At 45.8% G+C, this 27,208-nt stretch overlaps 1 protein-coding gene across 5 annotated transcripts in view; it reads left to right on the top strand.

Moving 5' to 3' along the window:
- Positions 1–269: 269 nt before the first annotated feature.
- The window catches only part of EVI5 (ecotropic viral integration site 5), a 146,744-nt gene continuing 119,805 nt past the window's right edge, over positions 270–27,208 (top strand). For all 5 annotated transcript variants that reach the window (XR_013218486.1, XM_077276982.1, XM_077276979.1 and 2 more), the window contains exon 1: positions 270–532. The gene's annotated coding sequence lies outside the window, so the exon portion shown is untranslated. The remainder of the gene's footprint in view (positions 533–27,208) is intronic.

Below are 27,208 nucleotides of genomic sequence, written 5' to 3' on the forward strand. Positions count from 1 at the left end.
TAAATAAAAAATATTCCTAGAAATTACTAGATAATTGTTATATTATTTATCCTACACCAAAAAGGAAAAAAAAAAGTTAAATGGCAGACTGGACCCCTGAAGAGTGTCAGTAAAAACGGCAGCTCGTACTGCAAAAGGGAAAAAATGAAAAGTTAAAGCTCTGAAAGGAAAGGAGGGATCACTAGGACTCTGGCAGCCAGTCGCCCCCATCCCATAACCCTGAGCCTTGAGCACGACATCCCCACACGACCCCGGCCTGGGCATGACCCTCAGGCTGTCGGTGGAGGCGGGGCGAGGAGCCAGAGGCAGGCAAAGGGTTAAAAGTGTTGTGCGCCTGCGCGCTGACGTCACGGCTGTGTGTGGTGGCAGCGGCCGCAGTGTGTACGGAGGCGGGGAGTCCGGGTTCTCGGTGCTGGAGGAGGCTTGTACCGGCGCTGGGCTTCACCTCTTACCCCCGGGCGGCGTGTGGCGCGGGGCTGAATGGGAAGAGCGCGATTTCTCTGATCGGAGAGGTTCGGGAAAGGTTTCCAAGGTACATGGGGGAGTGCGGGCAGCGCTGACCGCCGAGGGGTCCGGTGCGGCGGCGGCGGCCAGGGTGCTCTGTGCTGTGCTGCCCGGGGCCTGCTCCGCACCCCATCATCCCCTCCGGGGTGTCCTGTCCTGTGCGGAGACCCTGCGGCTGCCGGCCGGGGCTCCTCCAGTGTGACAGCCCGCAGAGCATGCTGGGACGTGTAGTTCTGCCGTCACTTTCTGTGGTGAAATCCCTGGCGGTGATTCTATGGTACGGGCAGGAATCTGGGGCGGCCGCCGCCGGCTCTGTGGGGTTCTCGTCCCGGTGACCTCTCACGTCATCATCTCATGTGACGTCAGAATATGATGGTTGTCCCTTTAAGAGAATCTGTGGCTATGGGGTGCACTTAATTTATTAATGACCGTGTGATTTGGCTGCTTTTCCCGGTGCTGGACCAGTCATTGGTTCCATCGTGCGGAGGAAGAAGTTACCGAGTTTTGGCCGCAGTCACCGGTGCTGACTTATCTGTCACAAAAAACTGATACAAGAGGAAGCGGAGAAAATCCAAAGACACAAACAAGTGTTTCTCCTGATCTGCTAACGGCTCCGGTGTGCGGATATGGGGGCTGTCAGGGGGGAGGACGGCGGTATTCGGGGTGAGCGCCAATCACTCCTCCTACCACCATGTCCAACTCTAACCCACTGTCTGCAGCCACCATCTGCCACTGATCTGCATCTCTGTGCCCCAGGGAATAAAACCAGGGCACAGCCGAGGGGCACCAGTGTGATCAGATGGGGGGGATCGGCATCGGGACGTCCCCCATACTTTGTTGCAGTAGGGACAGGTTTTTTCACAGCTTCTCCCAGGACAAGACAATATGGCGCTGCCAGGAGAGGGTCCAGCCCCGGGGACACCGTCTGATTCTGTCCCCCCCCCCCCCCCATCAGATTCTGTCCCGTCCCCCCCCCCCCCCATCAGATTCTGTCCCCCTTTCGACACATTGTAGCATGAAGGGGAGATCTGACATTAAAGGGGTTGTCCAGGACTAAAGTAGTTAGTGACCTAGGTGATGGTGTGGCCCCTGCCTGGTGGCCCCACCGATCAGTAATAATAATAATAATTTTATTTATATAGCGCCAACATATTCCGCAGCGCTTTACAACTTATAGAGGGGACTTGTACAGACAATAGACATTACAGCATAACAGAAATCACAGTTCAAAATAGATACCAGTAGGAATGAGGGCCCTGCTCGCAAGCTTACAACTTATGAGGAAAAGGGGAGACACGAGAGGTGGATGGTAACAATTGCTTTAGGGTATGTCTCCACGTTCAGGATGGCCAGCGGTATCACCGCAGCGGCGAAGCCGCTCGGCGCTAAGCCCCGCCCCCTTTCTGGGACGCGATCATGCCGGATGTGTTAACTCTTCACATCCGGGATGATCGCTCTGTCCCATAGGGCCCTGTGATATGCCTTGCGGGGACGCTGCGTCCCCGCAAGGTGTACGGACATGCTGCGATCTGAAAGACGCGCAGCATGTCCGGAGTCGCAGGGCCACCGCGTGCGGGTTTCCACGCATAGTGGAGACGGGATTTCATAAAATCCCCTCCACTATGCTGGAACATCTGGACGCTGCTTGTTTGACGCTGCAGCTCTGCGCAGCGTCAAACAAGCAGCGTTTCCTGACCGTGGAAACATACCCTTAGTTATTTGGACCAGCCATAGTGTAAGACTCGGGTGTTCATGTAAAGCTGCATGAACAAGTTAACTGCCTAAGTATGTAGCAGTACAGACACAGAGGGCTATTAACTGCATAAAGTGTATGAGAACATGATGCGAGGAACCTGATTATGGGTTTGTTTATTTTGTATTTATTTATTTATTTTTTTGAATGGGCCACACGGGGATGGTTAGGTTAATGCATTGAGGCGGTAGGCCAGTCTGAACAAATGCGTTTTTAGGGCACGCTTAAAACTGTGGGGATTAATCGTATTAACCTGGGTAGTGCATTCCAAAGAATCGGCGCAGCACGTGTAAAGTCTTGGAGACGGGAGTGGGAGGTTCTGATTATTGAGGATGCTAACCTGAGGTCATTAGTGGAGCAGAGGACATGGGTAGGGTGGTAGACGGAGACCAGAGAGGAAATGTAGGGTGGTGCTGAGCCATGGAGTGCTGCTTTGTGGATGAGGGTAGTAGTTTTGTACTGGATTCTGGAGTGGATGGGTAGCCAGGATGGGTAGCAGTGGCCGATGTAAGCAACGTGCAAAGCAGGACATTGCGGCCCCTTTACATTTTGTGGCTTTTGAAGCTTCTCTTCAAATAAGAGCCGCTACTAAACACTGTTATTATACATCTTTCCCCTGAAGGTATCAACTGATTGCTAGGGGTGCCGCCGACCCCACTCATCAAGTATTGATGACCTCTCCAGCGCATAGGTCCTCAATATGTTAGACCCAGATAACCCCTTTAATTAAGAGATGACAATAGCATCCGGATAATGGACAAGTACAAATTTTCATAGGAATCAGTGAGTGCTTTAATAAGTTATATTAATTTTACCCACTTATATATAGCGTCATTAATTCCCCAACACTTTACAGACCTCATCCTCACTGTCCCCGATGAGGCTCCCAATCTAAATTCCCTATCAGTATGTCTTTGGGATGTGGGAGGAAACCGGAGAACCCGGAGGAAACCCACGCAAACACGGGGAGAACATACACTCCTTGCAGATGTTGTCCTTGGTGGGATTTGAACCCAGGATTCAACCACTGAGCCGCCATGCAGTGCTAACCACTGAGCCGCCATGCAGTGCTAACCACTGAGCCGCCATGCAGTGCTAACCACTGAGCCGCCATGCAGTGCTAACCACTGAGCCACCATACTCCTTTTTTTGCTGCTCACCAGAAACGAAAAGCAAAAAAACCCAACTCAAATGTGATCCCAACCATCAAAAGTTCCACCAGCCCTCAGAATCGTCTGTTATGTGAGGTTGTATAAAAGGGATGTCCAGAGGTGACAACCCCCAGCTTGAGGGTCAGGAGTCTCCGTTCATTTTATTAAGGGGGAAAAGCTACCAGAGGTAACGCAGGGTTCGTGGTAGGGTAGTAGGGCCGACCCCCTGTTATGTCTGACGCCGTGTTATTCTTGTGACTACTAGTGAGCTCACTATGTACCTAAGAGGCGGTGGATGATATGAGCTGTATATTTGGGAGCGAGATCATCTATCAGGTTCACGCTACATATAACTCCACTGACCTATCGCATGTGGCACATGTGGTTTTGTTGCAGGTCGGTGCGTTGCTTTCTGAGGGGCACCTTTACTTTTAAGAGAATCTGCTTTTTCCCTTGCTTTTTGTCCACTTGACTACAATTTTTAGTGGTTGGAAAACCCATAAAGTGTTCAGATAAATGCTTCAGCCCCTGCATTACATAAACCCACTTACCTGATGCCTAATCTAGTGTTGGGGAGTAGCGGCCTTGTTAAGGTGTGTCCATCTCTGCCCCTTTATATATGTGCAAATTCTTCAGGATATTTTTTTTCGTATTTTTAGATTTTAATTTATATTTTTGGTTTGTCAAGCATTTTGGATGCAAGCTTCCAGCCAAAACCTTTTAGTATCACCCTGAGATTTAACCCCTTCATGACCCAGCCTATTTTGGCCTTAATGACCTTGCCGTTTTTTGAAATTCTGACCAGTGTCCCTTTATGAGGTAATAACTCAGGAACGCTTCAACGGATCCTAGCGATTCTGAGATTGTTTTTTCGTGACATATTGGGCTTCATGTTAGTGGTAAATTTAGGTCGATAATTTCTGAGTTTATTTGTGAAAAAAACGGAAATTTGGCAAAAAATTTGAAAATTTCGCAATTTTCACATTTTGAATTTTTATTCTGTTAAACCAGAGAGTTATGTGACACAAAATAGTTAATAAATAACGTTTCCCACATGTCTACTTTACATCAGCACAATTTTGGAAACAATTTTTTTTTTTGCTAGGAAGTTATAAGGGTTAAAATTTGACCAGTGATTTCTCATTTTTACAACAAAATTTACAAAACCATTTTTTTTAGGGACCACCTCACATTTGAAGTCATTTTGAGGGTTCTATATGGCTGAAAATACCCAAAAGTGACACCATTCTAAAAACTGCACCCCTCAAGGTGCTCAAAACCACATTCAAGAAGTTTATTAACCCTTCAGGTGTTTCACAGCAGCAGAAGCAACATGGAAGTAAAAAATGAACATTTAACTTTTTAGTCACAAAAATGATCTTTTAGCAACAATTTTTTTATTTTCCCAGCGGTAAAAGGAGAAACTGGACCACGAACGTTGTTGTCCAATTTGTCCTGAGTACGCTGATACCTCATATGTGGGGGTAAACCACTGTTTGGGCGCACGGCAGGGCTTGGAAGGGAAGGAGCGCCATTTGACTTTTTGAATGAAAAATTGGCTCCAATCTTTAGCGGACACCATGTCATGTTTGGAGAGCCCCCGTGTGCCTAAACATTGGAGCTCCCCCACAAGTGACCCCATTTTGGAAACTAGACCCCCCAAGGAACTTATCTAGAAGCATAGTGAGCACTTTAAACCCCCAGGTGCTTCACAAATTGATCCGTAAAAATGAAAAAGTACTTTTTTTTCACAAAAAAATTATTTTAGCCTCAATTTTTTCATTTTCACATGGGCAACAGGATAAAATGGATCCTAAATTTTGTTGGGCAATTTCTCCTGAGTACACAAATACCTCACATGTGGGGGTAAACCACTGTTTGGGCACATGGTAAGGCTCGGAAGGGAAGGAGCGCCATTTGACTTTTTGAATGAAAAATTATCTCCATCGTTAGCGGACACCATGTCGCGTTTGGAAAGCCCCTGTGTGCCTAAACATTGGAGCTCCTCCACAAGTGACCCCATTTTGGAAACTAGACCCCCCAAGGAACTCATCTAGAGACATAGTGAGCACTTTAAACCCCCAGGTGCTTCACAAATTGATCCGCAAAAATGAAAAAGTACTTTTTTTTCACACAAAATTTCTTTTAGCCTCAATTCTTTCATTTTCACATGGGCAACAGGATAAAATGGATCCTAAAATTTGTTGGGCAATTTCTCCTGAGTATGCCGATACCTCATATGTGGGGGTAAACCACTGTTTGGGTGCATGGCAAGGCTCGGAAGGGGAGGCGTGCCATTTGACTTTTTGAATGGAAAATTAGCTCCAATCGTTAGCGGACACCATGTCGCGTTTGGAGAGCCCCTGTGTGCCTAAACATTGGAGCTCCCCTACAAGTGACCCCATTTTGGAAACTAGACCCCCCAAGGAACTTATCTAGATGCATAGTGAGCACTTAGAACCCCCAGGTGCTTCACAGAAGTTTATAACGCAGAGCCGTGAAAATAAAAAAATAATTTTTCTTTCCTCAAAAATGATTTTTAGCCCAGAATTTTTTATTTTCCCAAGGGTAATAGGAGAAATTGGACCCCAAATTTTGTTGTCCAGTTTGTCCTGAGTACGGTGATACCCCATATGTGGGGGTAAACCACTGTTTGGGCGCACGGCAGGGCTCGGAAGGGAAGGCACGCCATTTGGCTTTTTGAATGGAAAATTAGCTCCAATCATTAGCGGACACCATGTCGCGTTTGGAGAGCCCCTGTGTGCCTAAACATTGGAGCTCCCGCACAAGTGACCCCATTTTGGAAACTAGACCTCCCAAGGAACTAATCTAGATGTGTGGTGAGCACTTTGAACCCCCAAGTGCTTCACAGAAGTTTATAACGCAGAGCCGTGAAAATAAAAAATGTGTTTCCTTTCCTCAAAAATATTTTTTAGCCCAGAATTTTTTTATTTTTGCAAGAGTAACAGGAGAAATTGGACCCCAAAAGTTGTTGACCAGTTTCTCCTGAGTACGCTGATACCCCATATGTGGGGGTAAACCACTGTTTTGGCACACGTCGGGGTTCGGAAGGGAAGTAGTGACGTTTTGAAATGCAGACTTTGATGGAATGCTCTGCGGGCATCAGGTTGCGTTTGCAGAGCCCCTGATGTGCCTAAACAGTAGGAACTCCCCACAAGTGACTCCATTTTGGAAACTAGACCCCCAAGGGAACTTATCTAGATGTGTGGTGAGCACTTTGAACCCCCAAATGCTTCACAGAAGTTTATAACGCAGAGCCGTGAAAATAATAAATGTGTTTCCTTTCCTCAAAAATATTTTTTTAGCCCAGAATTTTTTATTTTTGCAAGACTAACAGGAGAAATTGGACCCCAAAAGTTGTTGTCCAGTTTCTCCTGAGTACGCTGATACCCCATATGTGGGGGTAAACCACTGTTTGGGCACATGCCGGGGCTCGGAAGGGAAGTAGTGACGTTTTGGAATGCAGACTTTGATGGAATGGTCTGCGGGCATCATGTTACGTTTGCAGAGCCCCTGATATGCCTAAACAGTAGAAACCCCCCACAAGTGACCCCATTTTGGAAACTAGACGCCCCAAGGAACTTATCTAGATGTGTGGTGAGCACGTTCGACCCCCAAGTGCTTCACAGAAGTTTACAACGCAGAGCCGTGAAAATAAAAAATCATTTTTCTTTCCTCAAAAAAGATGTTTTAGCAAGCAATTTTTTATTTTCACAAGGGTAACAGGAGAATTTGGACCCCAATATTTGTTGCCCAGTTTGTTGTGAGTATGCTGATACCCCATATGTGGGGGTAAACCACTGTTTGGGCGCACGTCAGGGCTCGGAAGGGAAGTAGTGACATTTGAAATGCAGACTTTGATGGAATGGTCTGTGGGCGTCACATTGCATTTGCAGAGCCCCTGATGTGCCTAAACAGTAGAAACACCCCACAAGTGACCCCATTTTGGAAACTAGACCCCCGAAGGAACTTATCTAGATGTGTGGTGAGCACTTTCAACCCCCAAGTGCTTCACAGAAGTTTATAACGCAGAGCCGTGAAAATAAAAAATAATTGTTCTTTCCTCAAAAATTATGTTTTAGCAAGTAATTTTTTATTTTTGCAAGGGTAACAGGAGAAATTGGACCCCAACAGTTGTTGCCCAGTTTGTCCTGAGTACGCTGGTACCCCAAATGTGGGGGTAAACCACTGTTTGGGCGCACGTCGGGGCTTGGAAGGGAGGGAGCACCATTTGACTTTTTGAATGCAAGATTGGCTGGAATCAATGGTGGCGCCATGTTGCGTTTGGAGACCCCTGATGTGCCTAAACAGTGGAAACCCCTCAATTCTAACTTCAACACTAACCCCAACACACCCCTAATCCTAATCCCAACTGTAGCCATAACCCTAATCACAAACCTAACCCCAACACACCCCTAACCACAACCCTAACCGCAACACACCCGTAACCCTAATTCCAACCCTAATCCTAACCCTAATCCCAACCGTAGCCCTAATCCCAACCCTAACCACAACTGTAACCCCAACACACCCCTAACCCTATCCGTAACCCTAACCACAAGCCTAATCTTAACCCTATTTCAAACCCTAGCCCTAATTCCAACCCTAACTCTAATTCCAACCCTAACCCTAAGGCTATGTGCCCACGTTGCGGATTCGTGTGAGATTTTTCCGCACGATTTTTGAAAAATCTGCAGGTAAAAGGCACTGCGTTTTACCTGCGGATTTACAGCAGATTTCCAGTGTTTTTTTGTGCGGATTTCACCTGCGGATTCCTATTGAGGAACAGGTGTAAAACGTTGCGGAATCCGCACAAAGAATTGACATGCTGCGGAAAATACAACGCAGCGTTTCTGCACGGAATTTTCCGCACCATGGGCACAGCGGATTTGGTTTTCCTTAGGTGTACATGGTACTGTAAACCTGATGGAAAACTGCTTCGAATTCGCAGCGGCCAATCCGCTGCGGATCCGCGGCCAATCCGCTGCGGATCCGCGGCCAATCCGCTGCGGATCCGCTGCCAATCCGCTGCGGATCCGCTGCCAATCTGCTGCGGATCCGCTGCCGATCCGCGGCCCATCCGCTGCGGATCCGCTGCCGATCCGCTGCGGATCCGCTGCGGATCCGCTGCCGATCCGCTGCGGATCCGCGGCCGATCCGCTGCGGATCCGCTGCCAATCCGCTGCCGATCCGCTGCGGATCCGCGGCCGATCCGCTGCGGATCCGCTGCCCATCCGCTGCCGATCCGCTGCGGATCCGCGGCCGATCCGCTGCGGATCCGCTGCCAATCCGCTGCGGATCCGCTGCCGATCCGCGGCCCATCCGCTGCGGATCCGCTGCCAATCCGCTGCGGATCCGCGGCCGATCCGCGTCCGATCCGCTGCCGATCCGCTGCGGATCCGCGGCCGATCCGCTGCGGATCCACGGCCGATCCGCTCTGTGTGCACATGCCATAACCCTACCCCTAATTACCCTACCCGTAACCCTAACCCTACCCCTAACCCTACCCCTAGTTCTAACCCTAGTTCTAATCCTAACCCTAGAGGAAAAAAAAAAAAAAAAAAAATTCTTTATTTTATTATTGTCCCTATGGGGGTGATAAAGGGGGGGGGGGTTATTTATTATTTTTTTATTTTGATCGCTGTGATAGAACCTACCACAGCGATCAAAATGTACCTGTAAGGAATCTGCCGACTGGCAGATTCGGCGGGCGCACTGAGCATGCGCCCGCCATTTTCCAACATGGCGGCGCCCAGCGAGGAGACGGACGGACACCGGGAGGATCGGTAAGTATGAAGGGGTGGTGGGGGGGTGGATCGGAGCACGGGGGGGGGGGAACGGAGCACAGGGGGGGTGGGTCTGAGCAAGGAGGGAGCGGACAGGAGGACGGGGGAGCCGGCAGGCGGACGGAGGGGACCGGACCCCATAACAGAGGACGGGGGGGGCGATCGGTGGGCGTGGGGGGGGGTACTTCAGTATTTCCAGCCATGGCCGATGATATTGCAGCATCGGCCATGGCTGGATTGTAATATTTCACCATTTTTTTAGGTGAAATATTACAAATCGCTCTGATTGGCAGTTTCACTTTCAACAGCCAATCAGAGCGATCGTAGCCACGGGGGGGTGAAGCCACCCCCCCTGGGCTGAAGTACCACTCCCCCTCTCCCTGCAGATCGGGTAAAATAGGAGTTAACCCCTTCACCCGATCTGCAGGGACGCGATCATTCCATGACGCCACATAGGCGTCATGGGTCGGATTGGCACGGGTTTTCATGACGCCTACGTGGCGTCATGGGTCGGGAAGGGGTTAATATTGTCTACTTCAAATGCAGGGAACAGGAGTCTGACCGATAACCAACACAGCAATCCCGCAGCAAGCGGCTGATTTAAGAGGATCCTAAGGCTGGGATCACACATATGCGAGATACGGCCGAGTCTCGCAGGTGAAAACCCAGCTCTGGCGCCGGCACTCCGGAGCGGAGCGTGCCGCTCCATGTATTGCTGTGCGGCTGCCATGCTTATGGCAACAGTGGATAATGGAGAACACATTGGGATCCAGCAATATAACATAATGAGCTTTAATTATGTTGCATCTTGTCTTAATTGGCTGAAAAAGTAACCTCATTCAGACACACAGGTGTAAATGTTTGTTCTCTCAGCTGGATATGAGAGATAACATTGAGAATGTGGCACTGGGCAGGATTTCTCTCCAGCAATTCCTTTGATGAGCAATATTCTCTCTCCAGGCTATGGCTTCTTCCAAATCCGAATTCATTGCATTCAGCTGCACAATAGCTGGAGGTGGGACGCTAATTGTCCGATCTATTGTTCTTGGGTGTTTTGTGACACCTGGGTATTAGAGTTCAGTGGGATGCAAAAGAGGTTTCATTATCCTTTTCTTAAGCCCCCCCATACCTAGCCTTAGGGCCCCTTCACACTGGTCGATTCTGCTACGATTACGACGCATTTGCGTCATATTCGACATCGCAGTACGAGCTCGTAGCCAGCGGTCACACTCTACGATGTGAACGCTTTTTCTGACGTAGTTGCGATGTGAACGTCACGCGTCGCAATCGTACGCTACCCTTCACACCGCCATAGTCCTACGACTCCGAGCGTGACGTATTACCAGCATGGGCGTGCTAAAACGTCACGCCCAATCAGGAGACAGGTATGCGGAAGCCCAACCCACGTAGTCGCATTACGAGCTCGTATGACCGCCGTCACATACTACGATTTCGACCGCCACAGCGAGACATTTACGACGAAAGAAAGTTCTGCTCTTTCTTTCACATCGTACGATGCTGGGCTGCGTCGCAAATCGTAACGCCATGTCACACTTTGCAACCTCGGAACGAGGACGGATAAACGTCACAAATCGAACGCTCGTTCAGACTTTGATTGCACAGTGTGAAGGGGCCCTTAAGCTACATTCACAGGTCTAGTAATCATCCATTAGAAGGATCCAGCATCAATCCATTGGCAAAAAAGTTGAGCAGACTCTTTAGTCCATTTTTTTTTTTTTTTTTTAAACTGAGCCCTGCTGGATCCGTTTATTTCCATATTGAAATCTATGGAAAACTGATGCTTTAGTTATTCATCCGTTCTTCTCTCATTTGTAAAGGATCAGTTTTTGCTTACTGGATCTGTTTCAAATGGGAGAAACTGATGGCAATGTAACATATCCATTTTCCATAGACTTCAATGTTAAGAAAAACCCCAAAACTAAAAAACGGATCCAACAGATTATTATTTTTTTTTTTGAATGGGCTAAAACGTTGTCTGAACAGATTGCTGCTGGATCCATTCTACTGTATCATTACTGGGCATGTGAGTAAACATGGCCTATCCCTCCACCTCCCCCATATCTTGGAGACTACTTGGATGTCCAAATTAAAGTGGGGATTAGAGATCCTGCAGCAAGATGCTACACGTGCATATAACCATGCTTCATTGCGATGGGCACAGTCTTCATATAGCACTGGTTAAAGTGCGATTTTGCAGATATTGTCATAATTTAGGCTCCAAACCTATGATTGTACACTGTTAGTGGGAAAATTGGTGATAACATTAGAAAAGGTATGTGATAATTATAAGGTATTTAAATACCCAGCCCACCGCATGTGGGGGATATTTTGGCCGTGTGCTGCTGCTCCTCATTAGCTGGCGACATATAGAAAAATGGTAATTACTAATAAGCTGTAGTAAATTAGGATCTGGACACCGAGGGGGAGTCGTCACAGATGTAGTGCAGACGTACCACGGTTGTAACACTGGCTTCAGATAATTTTTTAGAAGTTTGTTCTTGTAGCATTAATCTGCCATGATACACAGAAGTCATTATGGATCTGAAAGGGAACTGTATCTTCAGCCAACTTTGTATGCATCAATAGTTTATGTCAACATAAGAAACTTTGTAATATATCTGATCATAGAACTCTGCTTCTAGCTCCACCGGTGAGCGACTTTGTTTCTCATAATCTGTCATCTCCACTCAATCCTGCTCAGACAAAACAGTCAGCACAGTGAGTGGTCAGGTTACACCTCCTACTATATATACTGTCTAGAGGAGTGAGGAGAAGGAGAAGAGAGAGACACAAGAAGATTGTGCTGAACTTTTACCTTATCCCCGAGCTGGAGTCACATGTACCTTGCTCAGTACCACTTTATACTTTTCCTAAATACTTATGCTTCTTCCCAAGAGCAGTAATCCCTCTCTGTGCTGTGCTCTATATAGGAGACATTATGCCAGCTTCTCTCCTCCCACCAGTTCGGAGTCCATTGCAAATCAGATGAGCTTCCAGAGGGGAAAACTGGTGAAAATGCAGGATACCAGTCATGTAATGCCAGATATTGGTCTATCTCATGTACACACCAGTCAGTTTATGCTGAAGTTACAGCACTTGAAAGTCTAGTTACCCTTTAACTCTCATGGAGGCCATAGCTGGTCTCATTTTATCAGCAAATCTGCTGAAAGTGATGAAGCCCCAATAAAAGACTGTGGTAGGGTACAATACTTTATTTTCCTTTACACTTCAGTATACGTTTCTGTTGAAGGGAATCAGGGCTTAGCTTCAGTATCCAAGAATGGTCTCTTAATTTTTTTCTGGCTTTGTACACTATGGACATGCTTCACCAAGACCAGTGTTGTTCACCCCCAGCTCTGCCCATTTTGGCTGAGTTGAGACACTGGTGTGAAATGGCAGCAGCTTTAAAATTTGTGCGCATCTGAGTTGCCCCAAAACTTTGACTTTTCAAAACTTTTACTCCAAAAGTCTGGTGTGAGGACTCGGAATCGTAGAATCCTAGAATGTTAGAGTTGGAAGGGGCCTCCAGGGTTATCCTGTCCAACACATGCTCAGTGCAGGAGTCACTAAACCATCTCAGACAGATGTCTGTCCGGCCTGTGTCTGATTTCATGTTGAAGACCTATCCTAAGCTGAGGATAGATCATATATATGTGGATGTGTGTTCTCTGCAGTTTCCCTTTGGTCTTATATGGGGCATAGTCTTGGAGGCCTCATGGACACTAGTTGGACGTCAGGTGCACATTGCCTTGGCCGGGTGCTAGCTCTCCCAACTCCTCCATGTACAGGTAATTTCGCCTCAGGAGCGCGTTTTGAGCCCTACACACAAGACATCACCCAGGTGTTGACTGTAGACAGGTGGAGTGGAGGGACGCTGCTGTCGTAATGTGAGAGCGGCTGTGTTGTGTTTTCATAGCTATGAAAGCCTTCCCTGTATATACTTCCTCACTGACGAATGTCCCGGCTTAGTTTTAGGTGTAACTCTCCTGAAAGAACTTGTTGTTCAATGATAGTGCCTCAGACTGGGAGGTCACGAGACTTAAGAATGTATTGTAAAAGTGCAGAGGACAGAAGACGACTGCAAATAATTTACTAAAGGTTTTCAACACTTTTCTTACTAGAATAAAATCCAGGTCCGACCTGGTCATCATATCCCTTCTACAACAGGCCCACCAATAGGGGGTCCCCCTTCCGATGAAACTGGTGCATGGCGGTAGAGTGCATTAATCCTTTCCAGTGGTCTACAGCTCTATATTCCCTTGGAGACACTGAAGATCTAAGGGAAAAACATCAGGCCTTCAAGAAGGACCTGTAGAAATATATATTTCTAATTCTTCTTACTCCAAGTATGTAATGCCGCACTCTTGGTCACTGCCATCTGTCACTGTTTTGGTAAAAAGTCAGATGAGAAGGTGCCACATGTCCTTGGCATATATGAAGGCTCATTTTTGACTACTTATTTGGTATTAGGAATTCTATAAGATTTCCAAATAGGAAAGGACTTTTCTACAGAAAAAGGGTCTCCTTTAATAAGTTTAACGGGTTTTCTACAACTTGGACAGCCTCTTAAAATAAATAAAAAAAAAAAAAAAAAAAAAAAAAAGCAAAAGAAAAGATGTCTTCTGCGCCACAATCCATGCTCATACTTTCTTTGATCAAAACTAGGATGTCCAGGGGAGATGTGAGCGTTACAGCCCATTAATGGCCGCTGATTGGCAGCAGCGCTCATAGGCTATAGATATCTCGCAAAGCTTAGCAGACCTTGCACTGACATCAGTGGAATACAGTTTTTTGTTTTGTTTTGTTTTTTCTTAACTCGGGAATACTGCTTTATCCTTGGCACATTTTTTGGGTGATGGATCGGTGACATCAGGCGCTGGTCAGGAAATCCAGCTAGATCGCCACTCCCGTGCTTCTGTGCTCTTAGGCTATGTTTCCATGTTCAGGAAACGCTGCGTTTTTGACGCAGCGTCAAAAACGCAGCGTCCAGATGTTACAGCATAGTGGAGGGGATTTAATGAAATCCCTTTTCCACTATGCAGTGAAAGACGCATGCGGCACACCCGCGAAAACGCACATGCGGCTCGTCTTTTAAGAACGCAGCATGTCCTTACATTGCAGAAAAAATGCAAGGACAACGCAGGTGACCTGCCAGTGACCTCAGGTGCAGATTTGTTCAGGATTTTACCTGCATAAAATCCTGACCAAATCCTGATGCAATCCTGAACGTGGACACATATAACCCTAAGGCTATGTTCACACTTTGCGGTTTTTGCTGCGGATCTGCAGCGGATTTGACTCTGCGGATCCGCAGCAGTTTTCCATGCAGGGTACAGTACAATGTTACCCTATGGAAAACAAAAACCGCTGTGCCCACATTGCGGAAAATCCCTTTAAAAACCGCGCGGAATTGCGGAAAAAAAGGAGCATGTCACTACTTTCTGCGGATTCCACAGCGGTTTTCAACATGCACCAATAGGAAAGTGCTGTTGAAAACCCGCAGGGGAATCCGCAGAAGAAACCGCAGGAAAATCCGCAGTGAAAACCGCAGTGGTTTTGCACTGCGTTTTTTTCCAAATCCGCTGCGGAAAAATCCGCAGCAAAATGTGCAAAGTGTGAACAAGCCCTAAGTGTTGTACTGCGCTTCACCACCCTTCTGCACTGTACACTCAGAAGACGAGCAAGGCGGTCACTTGTTGTGTCTGATGTTACAGCATGGCTGGTCGGTGCATATTCTGTAGAACACTGAAACCACTGCCCTTAGCTAGGAACGATATTGCACAGAAGCGAGGAGAGCGGTGGTCTACCCAGGAGTATATTTTCTGGCTGGCGCCTCATGTCACACCTCATGCTATCAGAGAGGGTGGTGCTAAGTAAAGGAATAACCTCAAAGGCAGAGTTTTGTTAACATATTTGTATATTGAGAAAATCAAGTTTTCCTCAAAATTAAGGATCTGGATAGCGTATATAAAGGTACCCATGTGTTTATATGTGCAGGTAGACCAATGAAAGAAACGGTTAGGTGGGATTGATTTAGCTGACATTCCCTTTAGGAAGGAGTTGTTCAAATAGTGGACAACCCCATTAATTTCATTTTATTTTACAATTTGCAAAACAAATTTTTAAAGGGGGCCTTTCACTACTTTGACCATGTTAAACAGGCTACATCATGGAATAGTGGTTGCAGAGCTGAGTTATTCATCATTACAAACACTTCCAGATCCATCTCACAATAGTCATTGTAGGGGGAGGCTGATCCCATCGGCAATGAGATCAGATCTAAAAGGGCTTATAATGATGCATGATCAACACATCGTATGTACCCCAAACTGGTATCAACAACAACGTCAAGCTGCAAAAAATCAGCCCAAGATCCCGAAAAATGAGAACGATGCAGGTCTCAGAAAATGGCGACAAACGCAAACACTCTTTTTCATACCAAATTAAAATACACGTTTGGTATCTGCATACACATACTGACCTGGGGACTCGTATTACCAGGTCTCTTTTCCCGTGTAGTGGACATGGTAAATAATTGCACTTTTTTTGCCGAGATTTTTAGAAAAGTGATAAAATTGCCCAGTTGTTACTCCCATTTTGTTTGTTTTTTAAACTGCAGCAGAAAAAACGTTTAAGTCGCCAGGGACTGAGCAGCACTTGAAACTAGTTAGCCAGCCTGCTACTCTGGAGTGACGGGTCTCTTCCTGCGTGTGTATAGGGAGAGACCTATCACTTAAGGGCAGCGGGCGTGGAGACTCGCCTGTCCATCTAATGTCCCGTGTGGCGTGGAGAAGCCACCGTGGGCCCTACTGTCCATCTAGTCTCCCGCGTGGCGTGGAGAAGCCACCAGGGACCCTCCTGTCCTTCTAGTTTCCCATGTGGCGTGGAGAAGCCATCGGGGACGCTCCTGTCCCTCTAGTCTCTCGTGTGGCGTGGAGAAGCCATCGGGGACGCTCCTGTCCCTCTAGTCTCTCGTGTGGCGTGGAGAAGCCACCGGGGACCCTCCTGTCCATCTAGTCTCTCGTGTGGCGTGGAGAAGCCACCAGGGACCCTCCTGTCCTTCTAGTTTCCCGTGTGGCGTGGAGAAGCCACCGGGGACCCTCCTGCCCATCTAGTCTCTCATGTGGCGTGGAGAAGCCACTGGGGACCCTCCTGTAAATCTAGTTTCCCTTGTGGCGTGGAGAAGCCACCAGGGACCCTCCTGTCCATCTAGACTCCCGTGTGGCGTGGAGAAGCCATCGGGGACGCTCCTGTCCATGTAGTCTCCCGTGTGGTGTGGAGAAGCCATTGTGGATCCTCCTGTCCATCTAGTCTCCCGTGTGGCGTGGAGAAGCCACCAGGGACCCGCCTGTCCATCCAGTCTCCCATGTGGCGTGGAGAAGCCATTGCCGACCCTCCTGTCCACTAGTCTTCAGTGTGACTCGGTCCCTGGTGGCTTTTAAACCGTTTTTCTCTGAAGTGTCAGTGTTCGAGTCGGCACGCACATGGCTGAAATTGTGCAGCCAGTTTCCTGTACATGGGGAGTGCGGCATGTAACTGTGTTTTTATTCACATCTGGCTGCTTCTCCTTTGGATATGTGCATGATCACACTAGGACTTCTAACCTCGCTTACTATTAACCAGACCATCTATGTTTAGGGCCATATTCTCTTGTCCTCAGACCAGGCTCAACTTGTGTAGTTTATAAATGTGGAAAATGTCTTCTAGGTAAATCTCTGTGAAATACACAATTTTGATGAATAACATCCTTCCCCTTGAAAAACCTGCCAGACAGGGAGTGTTAACTTCTGCTCAGATGTCTGACCACTGAGTGCTGCAGATGACTAGGCTGCCACGAGCGCGGGCCATCAATGTTCTGCCGGTGTAAGAATGTCGTCTTTTGTCTTCCACACCTATGGCAATGTCGGGGTCCCTTCTTCCTCAGGTTTTGGCACATGCTTTGAATATTGTACAATGATTAATTGCTGTTGACTGCTATTTTTACTGATGTATAAATGTTTCTATGCTACTAAATCCGTATGGCTGTCTGTTTTGGCCGGCCATTCGGCTGGCAGCCATCTGAGCAGACTCTCCCATACACAGGAAAACCATGTGGGCTGTACATGACATCACCTGTGTGACATCACAGCGCAGGTGGGCATCTCACATAGAACATAAGACAGGAACAGAATTGTTAAATGGAATCCGTCATCAGGATTTTACACCCCACATACTATGTATATGCGCATTCAGCTCTTTCAGAGACCAGTCCAGCAATAACTGTACATGGCCGCTCCGTTCCATATCAATGTTTGAATTGATATTCAAACTAGGCTGAAGAGCTATGATAGATCTGAAGCTTCGATATGAAAGTCAGGAGTATTGCACTCCTTACTGGTTGTGGTTGGTGCTCTGAAGGAACATTCGCACACAGGTAAAACGCTTTGATGGAAGGGGGAAATTTTATTCAGAGCTGATACCTAGGCATAAGACAATTTAAATCCAAAGGTTCGGCATTTATGCCTTTTTCAAGGGTATCTGTAGTTGAGTCGGTCGGCAGGTAAAAGGATGCATGTGTGATGCTGGTTCGACCTGAAGCTTTGGTCACTCCATCTCTACTCCCTGTCCATCGCCGGCTCCTCCTGCTTGACTGACTGCTCCTTTGCCTGAAGTCGCACAGCATAGAGGCGATCAGTTAAGCAGGAGGTGGTGCTGGGCAGGGAATAGAGCTGGAGTGATGTAGGCGTCAGATCTACCATATCTCTTCAGCCTCATTTGCGCAGAACAATGGACTGACCATGTAAAGGTATTGCTGGACTTGTCTGTGAAAGAGCCAAATGCACATATACACTGCTCAAAAAAATATCACTAAAATCCCACATCCTAGATATCACTGAATGAAATATTCCAGTTGTAAATCTTTATTCATTAAATAGTGCAAAGTGTTGAGAAAAATAAAACCTTAAAATGATCAACGTAAATCACAACTAATATACCACGGAGGTCTGGAGTTGGAATGATGCTCAAAATTAAAGTGGGAAATTAATTTACAGGCTGATCCAACTTCACTGGAAATGCCTCAAGACAAGGAAATGATGCTCAGTAGTCTGTGTGGCTTCCATGGGCCAGTCCATAGCTTCAATGCTTTAATCTTGCAGGAACTGCTGACATACTCCAGCCACACTAGGCTTGACATTGTCCTACATTAGGAGGAACCCAGGGCCAACCGCACCAGCATATGGTCTCACAAGGGGTCTGATGATCTCATCTCGGTACCTAATGATAGTCAGGCTACCTCTGGTGAGCACATGGAGGGCCCTCGTAAGAAATGCCACCACACACCATTACTGACCCACTGCCAAATCGGTCATGCTGAAGGATTTTGCAGGCAGCAGATCGCTCTCCACTGCGTCTCAAGACTCTGTCAAGTCTGTCACATGTGCTCAGTGTGAACCTGCTTTCATCTGTGTAGAGTACAGGGCGCCAGTGGCGAATTTGCCAATCCTGGTTCTGTGGCAAATGTCAAGCGTCCTGCACGGTGTTGGACTGTGAGCACAACCCCCATCTGTGGACGTTGGGCACTCAAACCATCCTCATAGAGTTGGTTTCTAACTGTTTGTGCAGACACATGCACATTTGTGGCCTGCTGGAGGTCATTTTGCAGGGCTCCGGCAGTGCTCCTCCTGTCCCAACTTGCACAAAGGCGGAGGTAGCGGTCCTGCTGCTGGGTTGTTGCCCTCCTACGGCCCCCTCCACGTCTCCTGGTGTACTGGCCTGTCTCCTGGTAGCGCCTCCAGCCTCTGGACACTACGCTGACAGACACAGTAAATCTTCTTGCCACAGCTCGCATTGATGTGTCATCCTGGATGAGCTGCACTACCTGAGCCACTTGTGTGGGTTGTAGAGTCCGTCTCATGCTACCACGAGTGTGAAAGCACAGCCAACATTCAAAAGTGACCAAAATATCAGCCAGAAAGCATTGGTACTGAGATGTGGTCTGTGGTCCCCACCTGCAGAACCACTCTATTGAGTGTGTCTTGATGATTGCCAATAATTTCCATCTGTTGTCTATTCCATTAGCACAACAGCATGTGAAATTGATTTTCAATCAGTGTTGCTTCCTAAGTGGACAGTTTGATTTCACAGAAGTTTGATTTACTTGGAGTTCTATTCTGTTGTTCCGTTAATTTTTTTTAGAGCAGTGTAGTTTGGGAATGAAATCCTGCTGACAGAAGGTTTTTCCTGTGTAACTGAGAGCAGCATGATGTAGGTGCAGATACTCTGATGCCAGCGATGTCACTGAGCTGCTTGGTGTAGTTTTGATAGAATCCCTGTTTTCTCTGCTGTAGGTGTAGCAGTGCTATGAATGCTGAGCTGTGTATAACCCCGCCTTCACCCCTTATTGGGCAGCTTCCTGTCTACACTGTGATTTGTCCGTGAGCAGCCAATCCACAGATGAGCTGGACTTCCTGGCACATGGCACCTAGTCCTGGAGTGATAATCTGCTGCTGATAAAATGCTGATTGTATAGAAATTGCAGAAAGCTGCTGAGCAAATGACACATCCTTGGAATCAGGCTCTCTGCCCCTACATCATGTTGCTCTCAGATGAAATATCAAAAACCTGCTAAATGTCCTTTTAATAGAAGTTTATGAACATTGCTGAGGGAAAGCTTAGGGACAAATAAAAAAAAACATACGGTACATACATACGTACATACATACATACATACATACATACATACATACATACATACATACATACATACATACATACATACATACATACATGCATTTTGGAAATCCCTCTAACGTTCCTTTCTTCATCCCTCTAGACAGGAGGTATATGACCTAGTCTGCTATATGCAGTTCTGTTATCTACATAGGAAGTCTACTGATGTGTGAGCACAAAAGTGAATGTTGTGGATCTTTCCTGACTTTCCCATTGTTCTCCTGGTGATGAATACAGGAGGTGGAAGGTGTTGAGTCATTATTGTTTTCTCTGTTGCTTGGAGGCTTTGGTACTCACGCTTTTTTTTTATTTCTGTCCTGGGAATGATAATGTGATTACATTATTTTATTTCCAATTATTGAGAGCTCATTAAAAAATCATTTTTATTTCCACATTATAGAAAAATAACTCTATTGCAGTTTCTGCTGCTGTTAGGGTGTGTGCACACATTGCTGATTTTGTGCAGATTCCGCCTGCGTTTTTTACACCTGCGGATTCCTATTATGCAGCAGGTGTAAAACGCTGCGGAATCCGCACAAAGAATTGACATGCTGCGGAAAATAAACCGCAGCGTTTCTGCGTGGAATTTTCCGTAGCATGTGCACTGTGGATTTTGTTTTCCATAGGTTTACATGGTACTGTACAACGCATGGAAAACTGCTGCGGATCCGCAGCCAAATCCGCAATGTGTGCACATACCCTTAATGTTCAAGGGCTATTTGGCCACTGTGAAATGGCTATGATCAAGGGCTTGATTACTGCTGGGTTTCGCCTCCTATCCAGCGCTGCCCCTCCTATGCTTTTTTGCCTTTTTTTTGCACACCTGAAAATGTTGCCACCTTTTAGCATATCGCGTAACATTTTGTGCAAACATTGAAGAAGGCGGCCTCTGCTCACCCACTGCCGAAGATTGGCAGGTGTCAAGAGTGGGCTGAGAGAAGCTGCCAGTAATCGGCCTTTTCGACCAGTCGCCCGTGCGGCTCAGTCCCCAGCAGCTTTATAAAGTATTTTTCTCTGAAGCGCCACAGCCTCGTGGGGTAAAATATACCTGGCTGAAATCATACAGCCGGTGTCTGATGCACGCTGCCGTGGATGGGGCAACATGTATCCACTGTTTAAGTTCCTTTAAAAACAAAAACAAACCCAAACTTGCCAATACCACTAATCCATGCTGGCTGTTGTGGCCCCCTCTTGGCATATCAATGTCACTGACCAGACACAGACCTGTAGAGTGAATGGTGGCAGTTCCTTCCTTCCTTCCTTCCTTCCTTCCTTCCTTCCTTCCTTCCTTCCTTCCTTCCTTCCTTCCTTCCTTCCTTCCTTCCTTCCTTCCTTCCTTCCTTCCTTCCTTCCTTCCTTCCTTCCTTCCTTCCTTCCTTCCTTCCTTCCTTCCTTCCTTCCTTCCTTCCTTCCTTCCTTCCTTCCTTCCTTCCTTCCTTCCTTCCTAGACAAATAGAGCGCTCAGCAAAGTGCCAGAAACCATTATTCCTCAGAAGAGAATGTGATTTTTTTTTTTCAGTGGCGTCGGTGTGGGCTGTAATCTGTGTGCAAAGCAAGGTCAGCAAGTGGGTAATGTGCTGATGTCACGGGTACTCCTTCCCTTTCTTTTCTTGACATCCTTTTATCAGATTTGTATAACCTTTTTCCATTCGAGAAGGAAATATGTTTCTTAGAGAAATTTAATTTACATTACATACGAGTCACTGGAACAGTGAATTCCACTTTGATGAAAAGTTGCCAAAAGAACGATTTAAATTAAAGACCCAAAGATTTCGTATGGGGAGTGAAAAAGCAAAGCATGATCTTGAACAAATATTCGGTTTTGCACAAATTATTATTTTTTTTGCAAATGCAGTGCATATGAAAACCAAATAAGGCATGTCAAGTGTTTTGTTTCTTACAAAAAAAACCCAAAACTTGAAATGTACTCATTTGGATTCTGCAGATCCAAGGTTTGCTAAGCTGCAACAATTAAAATAAAGCCTGAACCATGGTAATGGTCACACCTGCTGACCGTAGTCTTATGCACCCAGAATGATCGCTAATCAGACTGTCCTCGATTATCTGCCTGCCCAAATGGGGCCCTAGGCCATGTGCACACGTTGAGTATTTTTCGCGTTTTTTTTGCGTTTTTTCGCTATAAAAACGCGAAAAAAACGCTAACATATGCCTCCTATTATTTACAGTGTATTCCGCATTTTTTGTGCAAATGTAGCCTTTTTTTCCGCGAAAAAATCGCATTGCGGAAAAAAAAGCAACATGTTCATTAAAATGCGGAATTGCGGGGATACCGCACACCTAGGAGTGCATTTATCTGCTTACTTCCCGCGCGGGGCTGTGCACACCATGCGGGAAGTAAGCAGATTATGTGCGGCTGGTACCCAGGGTGGAGGAGAGGAGACTCTCCTCCACGGACTGGGCACCATATAATTGGTAAAAAAAAAAAGAATAGTCATATACTCACTTTCTGATGGCCCCCGAAGTGTTCCCGCCTCTCCGGTGCATGCTCTCTCTTCTGTTCCTATAGATGGTGTGGTTCAGGACCTGTGATGACGTCACTGTCTTGTGATTGGTCACGTGACCGCTCACACGACCAATCACAAGCCGCGACGTCATCGAAGGTCCTGAACCACACCTGCATCTATAGGAAAGGACGCCGCTGAGGAGATTGGCTGTCTGCAGAGGGTGAGTTATAACCATTTTTTATTTTCTTTATTATTTTTAAACATTCTATCTTTTACTATTGATGCTGCATAGGCTGCATCTATAGTAAAAAGTTGGTCACACTTGTCAAACACTACGTTTGACAAGTCTGACCAACCTGTCAGTCAGTTTTCCAAGCGATGCTACAGATCGCTTGGAAAACTTTAGCATTCTGCAAGCTAATTACCCTTGCAGAATGCTAAAAAAACCGTGAAAAAAACGCAAAAACAAAAATGCGGATTTCTTGCAGAAAATTTCCGGTTTTCTTCAGGAAATTTCTGCAAGAAATCCAGACGTGTGCACATACCCTTAAAGGCAGCGCAGTGGAGTCAGTCTGTGTCCATGTTGGTAGAGTCGGTATAAAACGGACGGACTCCTAAAATATGATAAGTTGGGTTCAGTAGTACAATGCAGGATGTGCTGTAAATGTTTTCAAGAGGACAGGAAAGTTATGAAATGTCCTATAAATGTCTGTTCTGTTCCTGATCTAAGGATCTCGGCTTTTAGTTGAGATGAATCTGTGCCGCACTTTATGTACATGCTCAGTAGTGAGGCAGGGCTGTGGGGTCGGAGGTGAGATGAATCTATTCTGCACTTTATGTGCATTCTCAGTAGTGACCAGGGCTGTGGGGTCAGTCGAGATGAATCTGTGCTGCACTTTATGCACATGCTCAGTAGTGACCAGGGCTGTGGGGTTGGGAGTCAGGGAAATTGAGGAGTTGGGGTCTTGGCTTACCGACTCCATAGCCGTGCTTGAAGGGGCTTGTCGGCTCTAAAACAATAACGCTGCAGTCACTGTGTGTCACTGCAGACTTTTAAAGCGTGGCCTCGCTCCATACACTTGTACTGCGCGAGGTCGCGCCCCGTCTAGTGATGTGCTCAGCAGTGGGTGTGGCCGACTTAAGGGCGCGGGCATATAAATCATACATATTCTCTGGTCCTGACTCCAAAACAGTCGCATCCCCGCAGCAGAGGAGTGACTGCCCTGGGGGACTCATAAGTCTGCAGTCACAAACCGTGACTGCAGACATGTCGGTTTGGACCGGACAACCTCTTCAAGGTCGGCAATACACACGTGATGATTGTTATTGTGTTTTTTTGTTTTTTTTTAATTATAGCATTCCTGGAAAACATGCATGCATTTCTGTGCACCAACTGTTACGGTATATTGTAATCACCTACATATCATAATTCTTTCAGACTGCTGTAAGGCCCCTTTCACACATCAGTTTTTTGCCATCAGTCGCAATCCGTCAAATTTTGAAAAGTAAACCGATCCGGCGACTGATGCCACCGGATCAGTTTTTTTTCTCATAGACTTGTATTAGTCGAAAATTGTGTTCAGCGACCGGAGACAACGGACATAGTAACATTTTTTGTGTCCGTCGAAAAAACGGACAGCAACAGATCCGTTGCCGTCAGTCGTTTGCTAGAATGGAAGCCTATGGTGCTGGACCACGACAAATTCTGTTTGTTTGTTTTTTTTTTGTTTTTTTTTTTTAACTGAGCATGCTCCGATTTTTTTTTTTTTGAGGGGGGGGGGGGGGGGGGGTGTTTTTGATCCAATTAGCCGGTTCAGCTAGTCGGAACTGGCGAAAAAACAGATCCGTCGCATCAGTTTTTCGCAATCTCCGACGGATTGCGACTGGCAAAAAACTGATGTGTGAAAGGGGCCTAACTCAGTCATTTTGTAGAACTTTCTTCCTGACATATTTGTGGTGCAGGTCAGATCTCGCATTACTGTTCATATTGAGCTGTTGTGACTGGAGCTGTTTTGTTCTTCATTGCCCTCACCCTGGGCAGGTTAGGGCAGGAGCTAATCACTATTTACCCAGAAATATGCTGCTGATCCTTTCCACAAGTGCTACCTGATGTCTTGATGATTGTTGGTGACATGGAAATTTCAGACTGGTTTCCAGATGCCTGTGCTGGGGGAGCGCAGCTTCAGATGTGGATGTGAAACTTGAGATTTTTTTGCATTTTCCGGCATTAATTTTTGCATGGGGTCCTAGATATGTCATGTGATCCTTCTATAGTTTTGCATATTTCTGATTTATAGAATTTTTTTTTTTTATTCATGCTTGAACACAGAAGAACTGATCTGCAGATCTCTCCTCTCGTCATCGAGTTTAAAATTACTCAGATAGAGGTGTATCCATGTGTAAGGTGTAGGGGCTCACAAGTCAGTGATAGAGGATTTTGGCTACAGATGAAGATATATTTGACGTAGCTGAATGGACACGTTTTTATCTCTTGCTCATCGCTGCTGCACATCCTGTTTTATTATTGTATTAATGGGAAAAAAAATTATAGGCAAAATTTGAGATGACTTCATGTAGGCTTCGTTCACATCTGTGTTTTTAGTCGGCTGCACCTGTTGTGTTTTTTTATTTTTTTTTCTTGGTAAAATGGACACCTGAAAGAAAATCCATTAGACCCCCATTATAGTAAATGAGGTCAGTCTGGCATATGTGTGGCCATACCATTTTCTGCAAGAACTAATGTTTTTTTTTTGTTTCCATGTCATAACATCAAAAACAGGCTTTCTGACGCTGTTGTAAATCCGGCCTCAAAAAGTATTGATTAATTCATAGTTGCTGGTTGTCATACATCCTTTGAGTTTAACCTGTAACCTGTTGATCCATAGGGAATAGTTATGGGCGAGTATACTCGTTGCTTGGGTTTTCCTGCGCATGCTCGGGTGGTCTCTGAGTATTTGTGAGTGCTTGGAGATTGTTTTTGTCGATGCAGCTGCATGATTTACAGCTCCTAGCCAGCCTGAATACATGTGGGGGTTGCTTGGGAATTCCCACATGTATTAAAGCTGTCTAGCAACCGTAAATCCTGCAGCTACGGAGACAGAAACTAAATTTCCGAGCACATCCATATACTCGGAGACCACCCGAGCGTACTCGGGGAAACCCGAGCAACGAGTATACTCACTCATCACTAATAGAGAATAAAAACCCCAATGCGGCAGATGCTAAATGCCCCATATTCCTTCCCTGCTCCACATCCAGCAATCAGACGAGTTCCCTGGGTCCCAGGGCTGTGGAGTTGGTAAGCCAAACCTCAATTCCTCAATTTCCATGACACCGACTCCACCAAAATGGGCTCTGGCTCCACAGCCCTGATATTGGATCCTTTATCCCATAACAGAATCTGATGCCCATAACATGGAATATTTTTATTTTTTAAGAAGGGCATCCAGGCCTCCTTGTACTATTACATCACGTGGAAGAGTTTTATAGCCTCACTGCTCTTACAGTAAAGAATCTACGCTTTTAATATAATCAAATGGATAAGCTCAAAAAAATTAAGCTGTTATTGCCTCTCTAGATGCTGAAAAAGGGTTTGATCGTCTAAATTGGAAATATTTATACTCTACCCTTCAAAAATTCGGCCTCAGCACCCTTTGTATTTCTAAAATTATGGCCCTATATTCATGCCCAAAAGCAAAAGTATACGCCAACAACCATCTCTCCAAACCTTTTTACATTAAAAATGGAACTAGGCAGGGTTGCCCCCGGTCCCCCCTTTTGTTTGTAATGGCTCTAGAGCCTCTCGCTCAATTAATTAGAGACGATCATCTCATCACAGGAATTAAATCAAATTCAAGAGATTTCAAAATTGGACTTTATGCTGATATTATCCTGACCCTAACGAGTCCAAGTAACTCCATTCCAGTAATTCTAAAATATTTCAATAACTTCGCCCCAATTTCATATTTCAAAATTAATTAATCCAAATCCAAAATTACTCATTTTAATATGAACAATTCACAAATGGATATACGGTAATCAAGAAAATGACCCCTTGGAGCTGGGCAGAAAAATAATTTACATACCTAGGGTTGAAGTTTACCAAAAATATAGATTTATTGATCCCTATTAACATAAAAATTAACAAATACCATCACCGATTTAAATTTCTATGAAGAAAAAGATTTGCCTTCGTGGGGAAAAATTATGATTAAGTCAATCATAGTAACCAAAATTTTATATCTTTTCAGGTCTCTCCCTAGAAGTATTTCTACAACTTACTTAACTAATATCCAAACACTTATTAATTTGTTTGGGGGAAGAAAAGGGCTAGAATTCCATCTAATATTTTATTTAAATGTAAATTACGTAGAGGAGCCCGACTCCCAAACATTTCCGCATATTATACAAATTTAATAATCCAGAGCATGTACTGGTGGCCTTTATCATAATCATCCTCTTGGCTTGATCTAGAAATGTCCTTTAATGGTGAAAAACCACTAAATTTTCTCATTATTGATATAATCACACGACAAAATAGTGGTCATGTGACTCTTCCTCTTTTCGTAGCACCAATAGAAGCCTGGAAAAAAATTTCAAAACCGAAAAAAGGTTCTTCTAGATCCCAATTAATAAAGAAATTAACCCTTGGTTTCATATCATTTTCCAATAATCTAACCCTAGACCTGTTATGGGCGGTGTTAGGAGTTATTAAAAAAATTACAAGATATATGTGATGGTAAAACCTGTTTCCCTTTTAAATCTATTAAATTTACAGCACCCTCTTCTGCTTCTTTT

This window comes from Ranitomeya variabilis, chromosome 8 (assembly GCF_051348905.1).
Source record: "Ranitomeya variabilis isolate aRanVar5 chromosome 8, aRanVar5.hap1, whole genome shotgun sequence".
NCBI classification, from domain to species: domain Eukaryota; kingdom Metazoa; phylum Chordata; class Amphibia; order Anura; family Dendrobatidae; genus Ranitomeya; species Ranitomeya variabilis.